This window comes from Rhamphochromis longiceps, linkage group LG3 (genome assembly GCF_057381845.1).
Source record: "Rhamphochromis longiceps isolate RC_006_pf linkage group LG3, R_longiceps_female_GT1.1, whole genome shotgun sequence".
NCBI classification, from domain to species: domain Eukaryota; kingdom Metazoa; phylum Chordata; class Actinopteri; order Cichliformes; family Cichlidae; genus Rhamphochromis; species Rhamphochromis longiceps.
In genome coordinates, this window is record NC_140559.1 from 40,760,812 (window position 1) to 40,778,440 (window position 17,629).

Genomic DNA, 17,629 nt, shown 5'->3' on the forward strand with positions numbered 1-17,629 from the left:
CTTTAAAGATAACATGTAAAATTCAGCAGGAAGTGAGTGAACATCTTATAGAAATAAAACAAAGAGACTGAAACAAACTCACAGAACCAAATCATGAAATTGTATCTTGACGGAAACAATGTCCCACACCATCCACCCTCCACTTATTACAACAGAAATAAACACAATAGGATTTTAATACAAAGATGAACCTTATAATCAGTCTTCCAGTGTTGATATTAAACCAAGAGCATGTCATTGCTTACACTGACGTTGTTGACGTTGTTCGTGAGTCTTGAGTTTTGTTGAAATAATCTTTTTATGGACCTGAAACAAAATCAGAACAAATACGAGTTTGAAAGTGAAAAACAAAGAAATAATGTTGCCAAAGATGTGATGATGCTTTCTGACACGTTCATGCTTTAATCACACAGAACTGATCTCATCTATTTTATTCAGACATCACAACAGCAGCAGAACACAACTAAAGCCAATCGTATAAAAAGTGATTCAGCTCATCAGCTCCACAAACTTTAGCAATGATGTCACACATTTAACTGCACATGTAATCTGATTACTAATGATTCAGTGTGTGTAGAGTTCACATTTGTACCTGAGGCTGATTCAGGATTCACATTATTGTAGTCAGAGCTCTCCTCTGTGCCATCATGTCTGCCTGTTGTGATGATGGATTATTGTGTTTAATAACATGGAGACTGTCTTCCTCTAAAATTACACAAGTTACAAAAACATTCGACCAATTATTACATTTCATGTTTCTTGTACTCACTCCTTTTATCAAGACCTTCAAGCTGAAATCCAGATGTGACGTTGTTGTATTCATCTGCTGAAATAATGAAGTTTGATCAGTCAGAATAAATATTTACATTTCTTACAGCTCTGCTATTATCAAAGTTTATACTGTTTGTACCACTTCCAGTGTTTCCAGAGCCTCTGATTGATTCATAGACTGAAAGATCACCTACAAGTCATTGAAAATAAGAAAGAAGGAAGAAAAATATTATTTCTTTTTGTTTTTGTCACTGTTTGCTGGAAAACTGAGTGTTGAAAACTGTATTAAAGAGAAAAGTAATAATTTCTGGTCTCACCATGAAGAAGAGAGGAGTAAACCTGAGTTTCATTCTGGTTGGATGTTTGTTGTGAAGCAGAGCTTTGATTGGTGCTCTGAGACTGAGTGCGACTGAAACAAAAAAATGTAAGTTTAATGAGGAATAATTCAAAGTTAGCTTCATTTAAAGTTATATAAATGAAACTAAACTGCTGCACCAACCTGTTACAACAGGGTTCTGTAAAAAGCACAAAGATTATTACATCAGTTTGTTTAAAAGTGTCACAGCATTAAAAAAAATATTTTTCTTGTAAATTTTCAAACAGAAAGTCTCTCACCCTTTATCTGTTTATAGCAACACATCAGCAGCAGCACGACAATAATTCCACTAACAAGTCCGATGATGAACGGAACGATAAATGAACTTCTTTCACATCCAAAACCTGAAACTAGAAAATGTCAGATTTTGGATCTGAAATCTTAATATAAAGAAACAAAAACTGATGTTTACATTGAGATTTTCTGTTTCCTGTCAGAAACTGTCAGCATGACTCTGCTCTGTGGTTTCATGTTGTGACTCCTGTTCTACACTACTTGCAGTCTTACTTGTAGAATTGTTACAGAACTAATTGTGAATTTATGTTGATTTGGAGATTTGCTGAAAATGATTGTTTCACATTCACAATCCCACCTAGTCTCCCCTCCTTGGATCACATTCCTGACACTGATTCTCTAGACTCCACATTTTACATGACTATTCATATTCAACCATTTCCAATAAGAACATTATTACAATGCCAAAGAGGTTACCATGAGATATAATGCTGTTTGACCTTCATAGTAATCCTCAATCATCAATCTATTCAATATTGTTGCTGAATCCAAACTCACCAGTTGTGTTAATCTGAATTTCTTGGCTGTCCTCTGTGTAGTAAACTGGGTTTCCTCTTCCTCCTCTGCACCTGTAGAGTCCTTCCTGTGAGACACTGATTTGTCCATTTGATGTGGGGACAACATCCACTGTGGTATTATCTCTGTACCAGTAGTATTTCCATCCAGATGATGATGATGGGTTCACAGAGCAGGTCAGGGTCACACTGCCCCCTACTGGAACAGCTGTGTTATCAACTCTCAGTTTGGCCTTTGGTTTATCTGCAGTTCAGTTTAGAAAAAGAACAAAAGTCAATGACTGAATCGTGTACATACGGATGTTCACTGTTCATAGACACAAACTGCATCTTTCTTGGCTGCTACCTCAAAGCAGATTGTGCGCTGTCAGTCCTGTGTGCTGCATGTGACTGAATCAAAACCGTTTAAATAACTAGATGTAAATGGTGAACATCAACAAATCTTGGTGATCTTGAAGAGATACAAATTGTACAATCGTTTTGATCAAAGCTGTGAAAGTTTTATATTTTCTTTGCTGTATTTAAAAAGTACTTGAAGATTGATTAATAAGCTGGTCCGTCTTTAGGACCTGGGAGTTTAAAGGGATCAATCTCAATCAGCCTCCTGCTAAAGGGGAGTGGCAGTGACTCAGAGTTATGAGACTGTTAATCATAGAAACAGTACCACTATTTTTGGTGGTATGTCTGTGTGTGTTTATTTATTTGATCAGATGATAGTTCAGAATTACTTTTATTCTTTTTATAGAAATTGTAGATCAATTGTTATTTGTTTGAATATATTATTTATTTATCCTGTTTATATCATTATTGTCCTCAGGTGATGGAGCAGCAGGTCAGCATTGGTGTCTCTATACCAGCTGAAAGTTCATGACACAAAGTGGTGACAAACTGTCTACAATGAGGCTACTATCAGCTGCAGCTCTTTGTCTGACCAACAATGTAAGAGAGTTAATACCCTACAGCTTATGACAAAATTTGATCCGAAGTGATTGATGGCCCTAATCACGACCTTTTGACCTCCCGCCCCTCCCCCCCGGAAGCGTGTAATGAGCGTGACGAATCGCATCCGGAGAAGGGGGGTGGGAAACCCCCCCGCGTGACGAATCGCATCCTGAGAAGGGGGGGTGAACCCCGGAAGCGCGCCATCTGTTGCTAAGCGTGTCGAATTGCATCCTGAGAAGGGAGGGGGGGGAACCTCCGGAAGCGCGTCATCTGTTGTTGGGAAAAAAAAGTTTTTAGAGGGAGGGGGGAAACCTCCGGAAGCGCGTCATCTGTTGTTGGGAAAAAAAAGTTTTTAGAGGGGAGGGGGAAACCTCCGGAAGCGCGCCATCTGTTGGAGGAGAATAAAAAAGCAGAGAGGTGGAGTCCGTCACAATTTCTAAGGCACAGACACAAGATGGATTTCCTTCTGCAGCCCAGCAGCGTTCCTGTGTCCGATGAGATCTGCTCTCCCAAAGAAGAAGGCTTTGAATATGACATATTCAATCTCGATCCGGACCTTATGACCCTACCGGAAATACTCCAGAAGTGTCTAGTCATTTTCAGACCTGTTGCGTCATGTTCCCTAAGCACAGCGGTGATGCAGCAGCTGATTCTGTGATGTATAGAGAGACAGAGCGGGTGTAATTTTACTTTCTTAAGCTGCACCGGCGTTTGTAATGGAAATAAAGAGTGACTTCCTGTAGAGATTTCAATAGTATTTTATTTTCCTATAATACAGACGCTGCAAAAAACCTTTAAGATACACCATAGCTTGTGATGAAAAGAAGAACTTTCTATCCGCTTGTAACCTACAGGCTGCCTATGTGTAAAAAACGAATAAATATCCCTTAGTGAATACTACTTTTCCTTTTGAGAGACTGAAAAACAAACCATAATTGCAGCGACAGGCGATCTTGTTTCACACACACACACACACACACACACACACACACACACACACACACACACACACACACACACACACACACACCCCGCGGGCCAAGGAGGAGTTTTTTTCTTCAATACTTTAACAATAAGTTTTCTCAATAGATAGAAAATGATGACGCTGAGGAGTCAACATCCGATATTATCATTGCTTGTAACCCGGTAAATAATTTCGTACATCTCCCCATAAAACAAGTCTTAGTGGAAAAAAGCTCATATTCGAATAAGTTTATTAAAGCACCCCCCTCTGTGGGAAAGAGTCAACCATGAGGCGAGTTTTGTCAACAGCAATTGTCCATTTGGTAAAACAAATATCCGTCTCAAAGTCATATTTTACCGTTGCAGAATGCGGAAAACAGAAGGCACACACACACACACACACACACACACACACACACACACACACACACACACACACACACACACACACACACACACACACACACACCGCGGGTCAAGGAGGAGTGAGACGGCAGAATAGTTTTTTTCTTCATTACTTTTACAATGGGATTTCTCAATAGATAGAAAATGATGACGCTGAGGAGTCAACATCCGATATTATCATTGCTTGTAACCCGGTAAATAATTTCGTACATCTCCCCATAAAACAAGTCTTAGTGGAAAAAAGCTCATATTCGAATAAGTTTATTCCCCTCTGTGGGAAAGAGTTTTTTTCTCAGAGTCAACCATGAGGCGAGTTTTGTCAACAGCAAGAACAAAGCCAGACAACTGTTGCCCATAAGGTAAAACAAATATCCGCCTCTAAGTCGTATTTTACCGTTGCAGAATGTGGAAAACAGACAGCGTTCACAAGAAGGCATTCAAAAAAAAGGAAATTGGATACCCCAACTCTCCCGACTGCACACACACACACACACACACACACACACACACACACACACACACACACACACACACACACACACACACACACACGCTTGCATAGATAAACTCTGAATATAGTAGTGGGACTTCAGCTGTTTATGTAACTTACTATCTTAAGACTTTTGTGTCTACAATAATTAGTTTCCTTGGAACCAGATCCCTACCTGTTAATAATTCTCCACTGTACCCATGGTTCAGAAAATTACAGTCAGCCTGCCAGGGACACGTCACTCAGAGAGCTTTTAGAAACATGAGAGGCATCCATACATTTAGAGCACGGGCCTGTTATCAGAAAAAAGTACAAGCCGGAGTTGAATGGTGTTCAGTTTCACCTTCCTTCCTGTTGCTCTATGACGTAGTTTGAAACAGAAACCACAAGTGAGTCAGTCTCGGGTCGAGGTTAGGATTTCCAAAATCAGAGTTCACACACATGTAGCTCTTGATCATATATGTTCATATGTTAACAGTCTTTTTCTTCCCCTTCTTTATTTCTGCGGGAGTCAGGTGGCAGGAGCTCTGTGGAGGTATTTCATCTCCAAAAGCATTGAGTATCTGGACACTGTATTTTTCATCCTGAGGAAAAAATTTAACCAGGTCACCTTCCTGCACGTCTACCATCATTGCTCCATGTTCACGCTCTGGTGGATTGGCATCAAGTGGGTGGCAGGAGGACAGTGTGAGTAGCTTACAACACAGCAGACATCAGCTATATGATATATATATGAATTTATCAGCATTGCTGTTGATAAAGCCTTCACCGGCTCTGTAGTTTTGTGGTTTATACTGGGTGAGGGCTGGGAAGAGACACAAATGCCTTGGTGGATGCTTCAGGAAGCTAAACCAAACATGTGGAGCTACTTGTCTATAAACCTTTTATTCACTACTGGTTAATGTATTCATTATTGTTGTTTGTTGAGCTTATTATTATTTTTTTTTTTTATAATATGCATCTGCATATTAACAGCCATGCTAGCAACTCTGTAAAGGTATACCACAGGCAGAGGAGCACTTTGAGCTAAGTGCTAATGCCAACAAGGCAACATGTTGAGAGTAATAGCATTTAATCGCTGAAGTTTACTATTGGGTACAATGTTTATCATGTTCACAGTATGTATTTAGCATGATAACACGCTATCACTTGCTAATTAGTAAACACAGGTGCAGCTATATGTATATTTGCAAGTAGATGATTGTGACTGAGAGTAAACTGAGTCTGAACACTGATGAGGAAGCTAGATGACAAATTTCACTGAAACCCACAAGCATAGTATCGTCATATGTAGCTTGGATAGTTTAATCTGGATTCATGGGCCCCTGGACCTACACTTGTTTGTATCTCCCACCCCCTCAACTATTGTCTTTTTATTGGATACAGACAGCAGGAGTTCAGAGCAACTCAGTTTAAGATTTTTTTTAACTATAGTAAGCAGAACAAAATTAAAAACTTATTGTTTCTTCTACTGCAGCATTCTTTGGTGCACATATGAATGCGATGATCCATGTCCTGATGTACCTGTATTACAGTCTTGCCTCCTGTGGACCTAAGATCCAAAAGTACCTGTGGTGGAAGAAGTATCTGACAATTATCCAGATGGTAGGTTGATTTCCAGGGTGGCTGATTTTGAAATTAAATATACTGATTGTAGGGATCATTTGACTGAAAATCATTCTTCTTGCTATGAAAGAACGGTGAAAACACAATATGGTGCAAAAGCATAACTCTTATTCTCTCTTTGGGGCTCAGATTCAGTTCCATGTCACCATCGGTCACACGGCCTTGTCTCTCTATCTCTAAAGACAGAGCACATATCTGAACCACTGGAACACAGAGGTAAGAGAAATCTGTGGAGATACATGCGAAGGATTAAACTATAAATTAGTTAATATTAGATTATTTCTGCCAAGAAAAATGTTGCCTGAGTTGATGTAGCAGTAATCTTGTTTGCGTTGGCCATGTTTCTTTTGGTTTGTGTTACCTTACCTGCTTTTCTTTCATACTCTCTTTAGGTAATAAAGCCACATCTTTACCATGAAGCTACCTTTGGCTCTGGTGTTTGCACTCACCCTCCCCATCATCAGGGCTCAGGTTCCCCACTGGGGCCCGTGTCCAGAGCCTGCTGTTCAACCCCCCCGTCAGCCTTAAACAGGTACCAGTGACGATGCAGACTGTGCAGAATATGCTGAACACATTAGGCGTGAATGTCATGAGATACTTCTTCTCTCGCACAGTTTGAAAAGGAAAAAGCTGACACCACAAACATTATCAGAGATTTCTGTTAAACGAGAATTTATTAATATAAATATTGTTTTCATGTGAAAAAATAATTTAATTTATTAAAAGTACTTTTTATTTATATAGTTTATAATATATATATATATATATATATATTTTTTTTTTCAGCATTTCAGCATAATCTTTGTTGTAAGTCAACTCAGTACCCAAAGTATTGTGTAAGTAAAGCTTTTCAGTACCTTTAATAGCATAGAAATGTGCATACATTAGTACAATAACTGAATAAATGAAGACAGACTTTTTCCCAGAGGGGAAACTTGGCAAAACATTGTGTTTAATTACTTCCTCAGCTGGTGTAGAGTAGGTTTTTATAAAACACATACCATATATCAGAGTATGTAGATTTATTCATAGTCTGCCGACCCCCTCTTCTTCTTCTCTGTGTTGGTGTTGTTGTTCGTGTGCGTGTGTGTGCGTGTGTGTGCGTGCCTTAGAAGTCAATTAATACATTAGCCATACTTAAAAAACATCTGAATTTCATTTAGAACTGAGATTCTAAGTTGTAAGCAGAAATCTTATGCACAGCCAGAAACATGTTTCCCCACTTTCACAATGCTGAGGTGTCAAATCCACAACCCCCAACAAATGGTTTGTTACACGCGGGTGTGAAGGGCAAGCTTTACTTACACAGCCTCACACACAGTAGATTTTTAAAGTTTTTGGGTACAGGGGTTTAGCCACAGATGCAACATCCACTTTTGATAAAGATCCCTCCACCTGTTTATTTCTTAAGAAATTAAGCATCTTTATTAAGCTCTTATTTATAATTGTCTACACAATAATAGACACCGTGTGCTCTGTGACATTATAGTCTTCTACTGCTGCTTCCATCGGTTTGCATTTTAAACTCCCGGCCTTTCAGTTTGTTATGAACGACTTTATATCACAAAATGTTAGAAATATAAAGTGATCCATGCGACTTTTTTATTTTTTTTATTTTATTTATTTTTTTATTTTCTGTTTGATGGAAGGACTTAAGACACGAGTTATTTAAACAATTCTAAATGACAGTGTGATGGCCATAGCACTTTATGCGGGTCAAATGTGTTAAGGATAATGTTTATCAATGTAAAATTGCAAAGAACTTGTGGATAGATTATAACATTTTGTAAACAGTTACCTCAGAAGCTGTACTGGTAGATCTATGTATGTAAGGTAAAACTATCCACAGTACTTCCACTTAAGTAGCTAAACACATAAAGTCACCCTTACCAATAATCCGCTGCTCCTTGAAAAAGTAGCACAAACAGACAACTGATTGAGCAATGATAAGTAGAGCTACCCGAGGCCGAGACTCAAGCAGAAGAAAATTAAAAGTTGTTGTTTTTGTGGCTCGAAAAATTAAAGAAAGTATGTTTAATAATTCAACAAGACCCGCACCTTCAACACATGTACATTCAAATTTTGGAACAGGCTCAACATTGCTGCTGTTCAATAGTTTTTATCCGTTTGAAAAAGTCATTTTACGGCTTTAATGTTTCCAGCTGATAAGGAGAATGAGTGCGTTTCAAATGTGCGTCCAAAGGCTTTAAACATCTGCTTTGTCTGTAACGACAGTATCAAACTACAGAGCATTGTTTTTTACTAAAATTCAACATTTTCCGATGAAAATTTGGCTACTTTTTTTTTTTTCACTGTAACACCCACCTCAACGCCGTTTTTAGGATATTCTTGGTGATCCCACCTTTTTCATATTTATGCTTTTGGCACTGAGGGTATCTAATACGCATGTTGTCACTGTGTTTGTACTACCAGCTGTGAGGGCTCTGCTTTTGCTTTGAGCAGTCTGTTTTTATTTTGTCTCGTGAGTGTGTGTGTTTTTCAAACGAGATCCTCGTCAGTTTGATTTTGTTACCACAAACTTTGTGTGAAGTTCACAACAGAGGTAAAGAGATTTAAACACCCCAGTTTAAGGAGGCAGGCAGGGGTTGGACCAGCTGCACAGGGCTGGTGAAGCAGAGAGTGTCGGGGGGAGATGTGCAACAGAAGCAGAGGGAACATTTTACAAGATGATAAATGGCAGATTTAGATGATTAAGGATTTGTTGACAAGATTAAAAGACACGTCCGTCAGAGTTCAACAACATTACAGTTTGATTAAATAAAAAAGTTTTTAGACTACACAAGGTTCATTTTCTCCTCTGATAGTAATCATATTAAACATGTCAAGAAAGAAAGAGTATAAAGAAAAATAGTAAATGTGTGTCTAATTAAACTCTTCCTGTGAGCCTTACATCATCCTTTAATATGTTTGGTGTTACAAACTTGAAGAAGCACGGAAAAGATCATCAGACATTAATCTAATCAGTTTTCAGCCTTCATTCATATTGAAAAGTTGAAATCTTCCCTGCTAGACCCAAGTGCAGCGTTTAACACCGTCGGCCAGAACATTTTATTACAGCTATTATTAAATGGAGAGTCCTCTTCACACACTGAGGTTAATTATGAAGCTCCACAGGCTTCTGTGCAAAGACCAGTTCTGTTTACATTATACGTGCTTTAGAAGACATAGCATAGCATACATTTTCACTGCTATGCATAAGATACCCGCTTTTATTGGTTAAACTGCCGGGATGTCTTAGACACATAATGAGCTTTAATTTTCTGCTTCTAAGTTCAGATACAACTGAGGTTATTGTAACGGGGCGTAAAAAATCTTAGAAACACTGTGGCTAACAAGATCCTTACTCTGGATGGCATCGCCTTGAGCCGCCTGTTGTAGTGATTTGGCACATTATAAGTAAAATTGAAACATACAATCCCATAGCACAACATCAACATTTATTTATATACAAAAATAAAAATGCTTTTTCAGAAAAGAATTGTAACTTCACAATTCATCACCGATTATGTGGGTACATAGGGTAAGTCCTCATCATTATCCCATAGCTGTTCCGGTAATCTCTCAGGGCCTTGGAAGGGTGGCCATGTCCAGTCTACCTCATCAATGTCGGGAGAGTCGCCGAAATACAAAAAATCTTCCTCGTTGTCAATGTCCATCGTCCACAGCTGTGGTGGTGAGGGGGGTGTGCTCCACTCTGACACTTCACTCCAATCTTCAAATGTAGGGTTCGTGGCTGGATCTTCAGAGACTAAAGATTGCTCAGTATCCCTGGTACCAAGTACCAAATATGTACCAAGTTCTGTCACTCTGATGGTTGATTGAGCAGAAGGGCTGGAAGATGCCATTTTCATGGAGAATTTCAAGCCCAACAGATGGGAATTACCGTTCTTTTCCAAAGTTACAGCTGCTAGAGACGCAGTGGCCGACTCTACGGTTTTTGAAAATAGCTGCCACACCTACCCGCACCCTTTAAGATCAACCCACTTCCAGACCACGCCCTCTTCTGTTATTTAAAAAGAAGACCGCCGTCTCATTCCTTCAAACCTTTTTTTTTTAGCTCAAAAACAGAGAGAAGTATGGCCTCTACAGCCCTGCGCCACCCTGCGGAGGAGGAGGAAAGTTCTGCGGACGAGGGCACAATATTACCTGACACGTCCGGTTACTATCGCCCCTTGGAAAAGCAGCAGCAAGAGGACGAGCTTGACGGTTGGGCATCTTCTTTGTTCATCGATACCGTGAAAACCGCGGTGTATCATCTTGTCAACCTCGTAATCAACAAGTACCTCACTGACACATGCAACGATTGTATGGCCGATCAACCCCTCCAGAAACAGCATGAGTGTTTGCGAGTGTTGGAGGATGACTTTTACGCTGAAAATTATTACAGCATCAGAAAAAGACTCCTCACCCCTCGTTTCATTCCATCCATTCAACGGCTGCTGATTGCTCGCCACATCAAAATGGACGACGTCAAAGTCTGCATGGTGGCGGAAACTCTCTTGCGCGAACTGAAATCGGAAAGGAAAGTCTTTGACGCCATAGCCGAGGCATACCACAATCTGGTAGGGTTGGACATGGTGAAAATCAGACAGCTACGGTTGGTCGCAGAGTTTTACAAAGGAGGCTGCTAATTTTTTCTCTGAAAGACTGATTTTTTCATTCTTAGAACGTGTAACCAGCATTTTACCAAACAATGTATTCTACATATAGTGCATTTAAAAAAAAAAAAATGTACCCACATAATCGGTGATGAATTGTGAAGTTACAATTCTTTTCTGAAAAAGCATTTTTATTTTTGTATATAAATAAATGTTGATGTTGTGCTATGGGATTGTATGTTTCAATTTTACTTATAATGTGCCAAATCACTACAACAGGCGGCTCAAGGCGATGCCATCCAGAGTAAGGATCTTGTTAGCCACAGTGTTTCTAAGATTTTTTACGCCCCGTTACAATAACCTCAGTTGTATCTGAACTTAGAAGCAGAAAATTAAAGCTCATTATGTGTCTAAGACATCCCGGCAGTTTAACCAATAAAAGCGGGTATCTTATGCATAGCAGTGAAAATGTATGCTATGCTATGTCTTCTAAAGCACGTATAATGTAAACAGAACTGGTCTTTGCACAGAAGCCTGTGGAGCTTCATAATTAACCTCAGTGTGTGAAGAGGACTCTCCATTTAATAATAGCTGTAATAAAATGTTCTGGCCGACGGTGTTAAACGCTGCACTTGGGTCTAGCAGGGAAGATTTCAACTTTTCAATATGAATGAAGGCTGAAAACTGATTAGATTAATGTCTGATGATCTTTTCCGTGCTTCTTCAAGTTTGTAACACCAAACATATTAAAGGATGATGTAAGGCTCACAGGAAGAGTTTAATTAGACACACATTTACTATTTTTCTTTATACTCTTTCTTTCTTGACATGTTTAATATGATTACTATCAGAGGAGAAAATGAACCTTGTGTAGTCTAAAAACTTTTTTATTTAATCAAACTGTAATGTTGTTGAACTCTGACGGACGTGTCTTTTAATCTTGTCAACAAATCCTTAATCATCTAAATCTGCCATTTATCATCTTGTAAAATGTTCCCTCTGCTTCTGTTGCACATCTCCCCCCGACACTCTCTGCTTCACCAGCCCTGTGCAGCTGGTCCAACCCCTGCCTGCCTCCTTAAACTGGGGTGTTTAAATCTCTTTACCTCTGTTGTGAACTTCACACAAAGTTTGTGGTAACAAAATCAAACTGACGAGGATCTCGTTTGAAAAACACACACACTCACGAGACAAAATAAAAACAGACTGCTCAAAGCAAAAGCAGAGCCCTCACAGCTGGTAGTACAAACACAGTGACAACATGCGTATTAGATACCCTCAGTGCCAAAAGCATAAATATGAAAAAGGTGGGATCACCAAGAATATCCTAAAAACGGCGTTGAGGTGGGTGTTACAGTGAAAAAAAAAAAAGTAGCCAAATTTTCATCGGAAAATGTTGAATTTTAGTAAAAAACAATGCTCTGTAGTTTGATACTGTCGTTACAGACAAAGCAGATGTTTAAAGCCTTTGGACGCACATTTGAAACGCACTCATTCTCCTTATCAGCTGGAAACATTAAAGCCGTAAAATGACTTTTTCAAACGGATAAAAACTATTGAACAGCAGCAATGTTGAGCCTGTTCCAAAATTTGAATGTACATGTGTTGAAGGTGCGGGTCTTGTTGAATTATTAAACATACTTTCTTTAATTTTTCGAGCCACAAAAACAACAACTTTTAATTTTCTTCTGCTTGAGTCTCGGCCTCGGGTAGCTCTACTTATCATTGCTCAATCAGTTGTCTGTTTGTGCTACTTTTTCAAGGAGCAGCGGATTATTGGTAAGGGTGACTTTATGTGTTTAGCTACTTAAGTGGAAGTACTGTGGATAGTTTTACCTTACATACATAGATCTACCAGTACAGCTTCTGAGGTAACTGTTTACAAAATGTTATAATCTATCCACAAGTTCTTTGCAATTTTACATTGATAAACATTATCCTTAACACATTTGACCCGCATAAAGTGCTATGGCCATCACACTGTCATTTAGAATTGTTTAAATAACTCGTGTCTTAAGTCCTTCCATCAAACAGAAAATAAAAAAATAAATAAAATAAAAAAAATAAAAAAGTCGCATGGATCACTTTATATTTCTAACATTTTGTGATATAAAGTCGTTCATAACAAACTGAAAGGCCGGGAGTTTAAAATGCAAACCGATGGAAGCAGCAGTAGAAGACTATAATGTCACAGAGCACACGGTGTCTATTATTGTGTAGACAATTATAAATAAGAGCTTAATAAAGATGCTTAATTTCTTAAGAAATAAACAGGTGGAGGGATCTTTATCAAAAGTGGATGTTGCATCTGTGGCTAAACCCCTGTACCCAAAAACTTTAAAAATCTACTGTGTGTGAGGCTGTGTAAGTAAAGCTTGCCCTTCACACCCGCGTGTAACAAACCATTTGTTGGGGGTTGTGGATTTGACACCTCAGCATTGTGAAAGTGGGGAAACATGTTTCTGGCTGTGCATAAGATTTCTGCTTACAACTTAGAATCTCAGTTCTAAATGAAATTCAGATGTTTTTTAAGTATGGCTAATGTATTAATTGACTTCTAAGGCACGCACACACACGCACACACACGCACACGAACAACAACACCAACACAGAGAAGAAGAAGAGGGGGTCGGCAGACTATGAATAAATCTACATACTCTGATATATGGTATGTGTTTTATAAAAACCTACTCTACACCAGCTGAGGAAGTAATTAAACACAATGTTTTGCCAAGTTTCCCCTCTGGGAAAAAGTCTGTCTTCATTTATTCAGTTATTGTACTAATGTATGCACATTTCTATGCTATTAAAGGTACTGAAAAGCTTTACTTACACAATACTTTGGGTACTGAGTTGACTTACAACAAAGATTATGCTGAAATGCTGAAAAAAAAAAAATATATATATATATATATATATTATAAACTATATAAATAAAAAGTACTTTTAATAAATTAAATTATTTTTTCACATGAAAACAATATTTATATTAATAAATTCTCGTTTAACAGAAATCTCTGATAATGTTTGTGGTGTCAGCTTTTTCCTTTTCAAACTGTGCGAGAGAAGAAGTATCTCATGACATTCACGCCTAATGTGTTCAGCATATTCTGCACAGTCTGCATCGTCACTGGTACCTGTTTAAGGCTGACGGGGGGGTTGAACAGCAGGCTCTGGACACGGGCCCCAGTGGGGAACCTGAGCCCTGATGATGGGGAGGGTGAGTGCAAACACCAGAGCCAAAGGTAGCTTCATGGTAAAGATGTGGCTTTATTACCTAAAGAGAGTATGAAAGAAAAGCAGGTAAGGTAACACAAACCAAAAGAAACATGGCCAACGCAAACAAGATTACTGCTACATCAACTCAGGCAACATTTTTCTTGGCAGAAATAATCTAATATTAACTAATTTATAGTTTAATCCTTCGCATGTATCTCCACAGATTTCTCTTACCTCTGTGTTCCAGTGGTTCAGATATGTGCTCTGTCTTTAGAGATAGAGAGACAAGGCCGTGTGACCGATGGTGACATGGAACTGAATCTGAGCCCCAAAGAGAGAATAAGAGTTATGCTTTTGCACCATATTGTGTTTTCACCGTTCTTTCATAGCAAGAAGAATGATTTTCAGTCAAATGATCCCTACAATCAGTATATTTAATTTCAAAATCAGCCACCCTGGAAATCAACCTACCATCTGGATAATTGTCAGATACTTCTTCCACCACAGGTACTTTTGGATCTTAGGTCCACAGGAGGCAAGACTGTAATACAGGTACATCAGGACATGGATCATCGCATTCATATGTGCACCAAAGAATGCTGCAGTAGAAGAAACAATAAGTTTTTAATTTTGTTCTGCTTACTATAGTTAAAAAAAATCTTAAACTGAGTTGCTCTGAACTCCTGCTGTCTGTATCCAATAAAAAGACAATAGTTGAGGGGGTGGGAGATACAAACAAGTGTAGGTCCAGGGGCCCATGAATCCAGATTAAACTATCCAAGCTACATATGACGATACTATGCTTGTGGGTTTCAGTGAAATTTGTCATCTAGCTTCCTCATCAGTGTTCAGACTCAGTTTACTCTCAGTCACAATCATCTACTTGCAAATATACATATAGCTGCACCTGTGTTTACTAATTAGCAAGTGATAGCGTGTTATCATGCTAAATACATACTGTGAACATGATAAACATTGTACCCAATAGTAAACTTCAGCGATTAAATGCTATTACTCTCAACATGTTGCCTTGTTGGCATTAGCACTTAGCTCAAAGTGCTCCTCTGCCTGTGGTATACCTTTACAGAGTTGCTAGCATGGCTGTTAATATGCAGATGCATATTATAAAAAAAAAAAATAATAATAAGCTCAACAAACAACAATAATGAATACATTAACCAGTAGTGAATAAAAGGTTTATAGACAAGTAGCTCCACATGTTTGGTTTAGCTTCCTGAAGCATCCACCAAGGCATTTGTGTCTCTTCCCAGCCCTCACCCAGTATAAACCACAAAACTACAGAGCCGGTGAAGGCTTTATCAACAGCAATGCTGATAAATTCATATATATATCATATAGCTGATGTCTGCTGTGTTGTAAGCTACTCACACTGTCCTCCTGCCACCCACTTGATGCCAATCCACCAGAGCGTGAACATGGAGCAATGATGGTAGACGTGCAGGAAGGTGACCTGGTTAAATTTTTTCCTCAGGATGAAAAATACAGTGTCCAGATACTCAATGCTTTTGGAGATGAAATACCTCCACAGAGCTCCTGCCACCTGACTCCCGCAGAAATAAAGAAGGGGAAGAAAAAGACTGTTAACATATGAACATATATGATCAAGAGCTACATGTGTGTGAACTCTGATTTTGGAAATCCTAACCTCGACCCGAGACTGACTCACTTGTGGTTTCTGTTTCAAACTACGTCATAGAGCAACAGGAAGGAAGGTGAAACTGAACACCATTCAACTCCGGCTTGTACTTTTTTCTGATAACAGGCCCGTGCTCTAAATGTATGGATGCCTCTCATGTTTCTAAAAGCTCTCTGAGTGACGTGTCCCTGGCAGGCTGACTGTAATTTTCTGAACCATGGGTACAGTGGAGAATTATTAACAGGTAGGGATCTGGTTCCAAGGAAACTAATTATTGTAGACACAAAAGTCTTAAGATAGTAAGTTACATAAACAGCTGAAGTCCCACTACTATATTCAGAGTTTATCTATGCAAGCGTGTGTGTGTGTGTGTGTGTGTGTGTGTGTGTGTGTGTGTGTGTGTGTGTGTGTGTGTGTGTGTGTGTGTGTGTGTGTGCAGTCGGGAGAGTTGGGGTATCCAATTTCCTTTTTTTTGAATGCCTTCTTGTGAACGCTGTCTGTTTTCCACATTCTGCAACGGTAAAATACGACTTAGAGGCGGATATTTGTTTTACCTTATGGGCAACAGTTGTCTGGCTTTGTTCTTGCTGTTGACAAAACTCGCCTCATGGTTGACTCTGAGAAAAAAACTCTTTCCCACAGAGGGGAATAAACTTATTCGAATATGAGCTTTTTTCCACTAAGACTTGTTTTATGGGGAGATGTACGAAATTATTTACCGGGTTACAAGCAATGATAATATCGGATGTTGACTCCTCAGCGTCATCATTTTCTATCTATTGAGAAATCCCATTGTAAAAGTAATGAAGAAAAAAACTATTCTGCCGTCTCACTCCTCCTTGACCCGCGGTGTGTGTGTGTGTGTGTGTGTGTGTGTGTGTGTGTGTGTGTGTGTGTGTGTGTGTGTGTGTGTGTGTGTGCCTTCTGTTTTCCGCATTCTGCAACGGTAAAATATGACTTTGAGACGGATATTTGTTTTACCAAATGGACAATTGCTGTTGACAAAACTCGCCTCATGGTTGACTCTTTCCCACAGAGGGGGGTGCTTTAATAAACTTATTCGAATATGAGCTTTTTTCCACTAAGACTTGTTTTATGGGGAGATGTACGAAATTATTTACCGGGTTACAAGCAATGATAATATCGGATGTTGACTCCTCAGCGTCATCATTTTCTATCTATTGAGAAAACTTATTGTTAAAGTATTGAAGAAAAAAACTCCTCCTTGGCCCGCGGGGTGTGTGTGTGTGTGTGTGTGTGTGTGTGTGTGTGTGTGTGTGTGTGTGTGTGTGTGTGTGTGTGTGTGTGTGTGTGTGTGTGTGAAACAAGATCGCCTGTCGCTGCAATTATGGTTTGTTTTTCAGTCTCTCAAAAGGAAAAGTAGTATTCACTAAGGGATATTTATTCGTTTTTTACACATAGGCAGCCTGTAGGTTACAAGCGGATAGAAAGTTCTTCTTTTCATCACAAGCTATGGTGTATCTTAAAGGTTTTTTACAGCGTCTGTATTATAGGAAAATAAAATACTATTGAAATCTCTACAGGAAGTCACTCTTTATTTCCATTACAAACGCCGGTGCAGCTTAAGAAAGTAAAATTACACCCGCTCTGTCTCTCTATACATCACAGAATCAGCTGCTGCATCACCGCTGTGCTTAGGGAACATGACGCAACAGGTCTGAAAATGACTAGACACTTCCGGAGTATTTCCGGTAGGGTCATAAGGTCCGGATCGAGATTGAATATGTCATA

The 17,629-nt window shown here is 39.0% G+C and overlaps 1 protein-coding gene and 2 long non-coding RNA genes across 3 annotated transcripts in view; 1 reads left to right on the forward strand and 2 right to left on the reverse strand.

Moving 5' to 3' along the window:
• LOC146674668 (basement membrane-specific heparan sulfate proteoglycan core protein-like) overlaps positions 1 to 17,629 on the reverse strand; it is a 75,764-nt gene that overhangs the window by 23,481 nt on the left and 34,654 nt on the right. The window lies entirely within an intron of this gene.
• LOC146674670 (uncharacterized) lies at positions 5,352 to 6,892 on the forward strand. Its single transcript, XR_014909553.1, has 3 exons — positions 5,352 to 5,443; positions 6,292 to 6,361; positions 6,512 to 6,892. It is a non-coding gene; the product is annotated as an uncharacterized LOC146674670 (long non-coding RNA).
• LOC146674671 (uncharacterized) lies at positions 14,491 to 15,701 on the reverse strand. The gene is made up of 3 exons (XR_014909560.1): positions 15,610 to 15,701; positions 14,692 to 14,761; positions 14,491 to 14,541 (listed from the first exon to the last, which is right to left on the reverse strand). It is a non-coding gene; the product is annotated as an uncharacterized LOC146674671 (long non-coding RNA).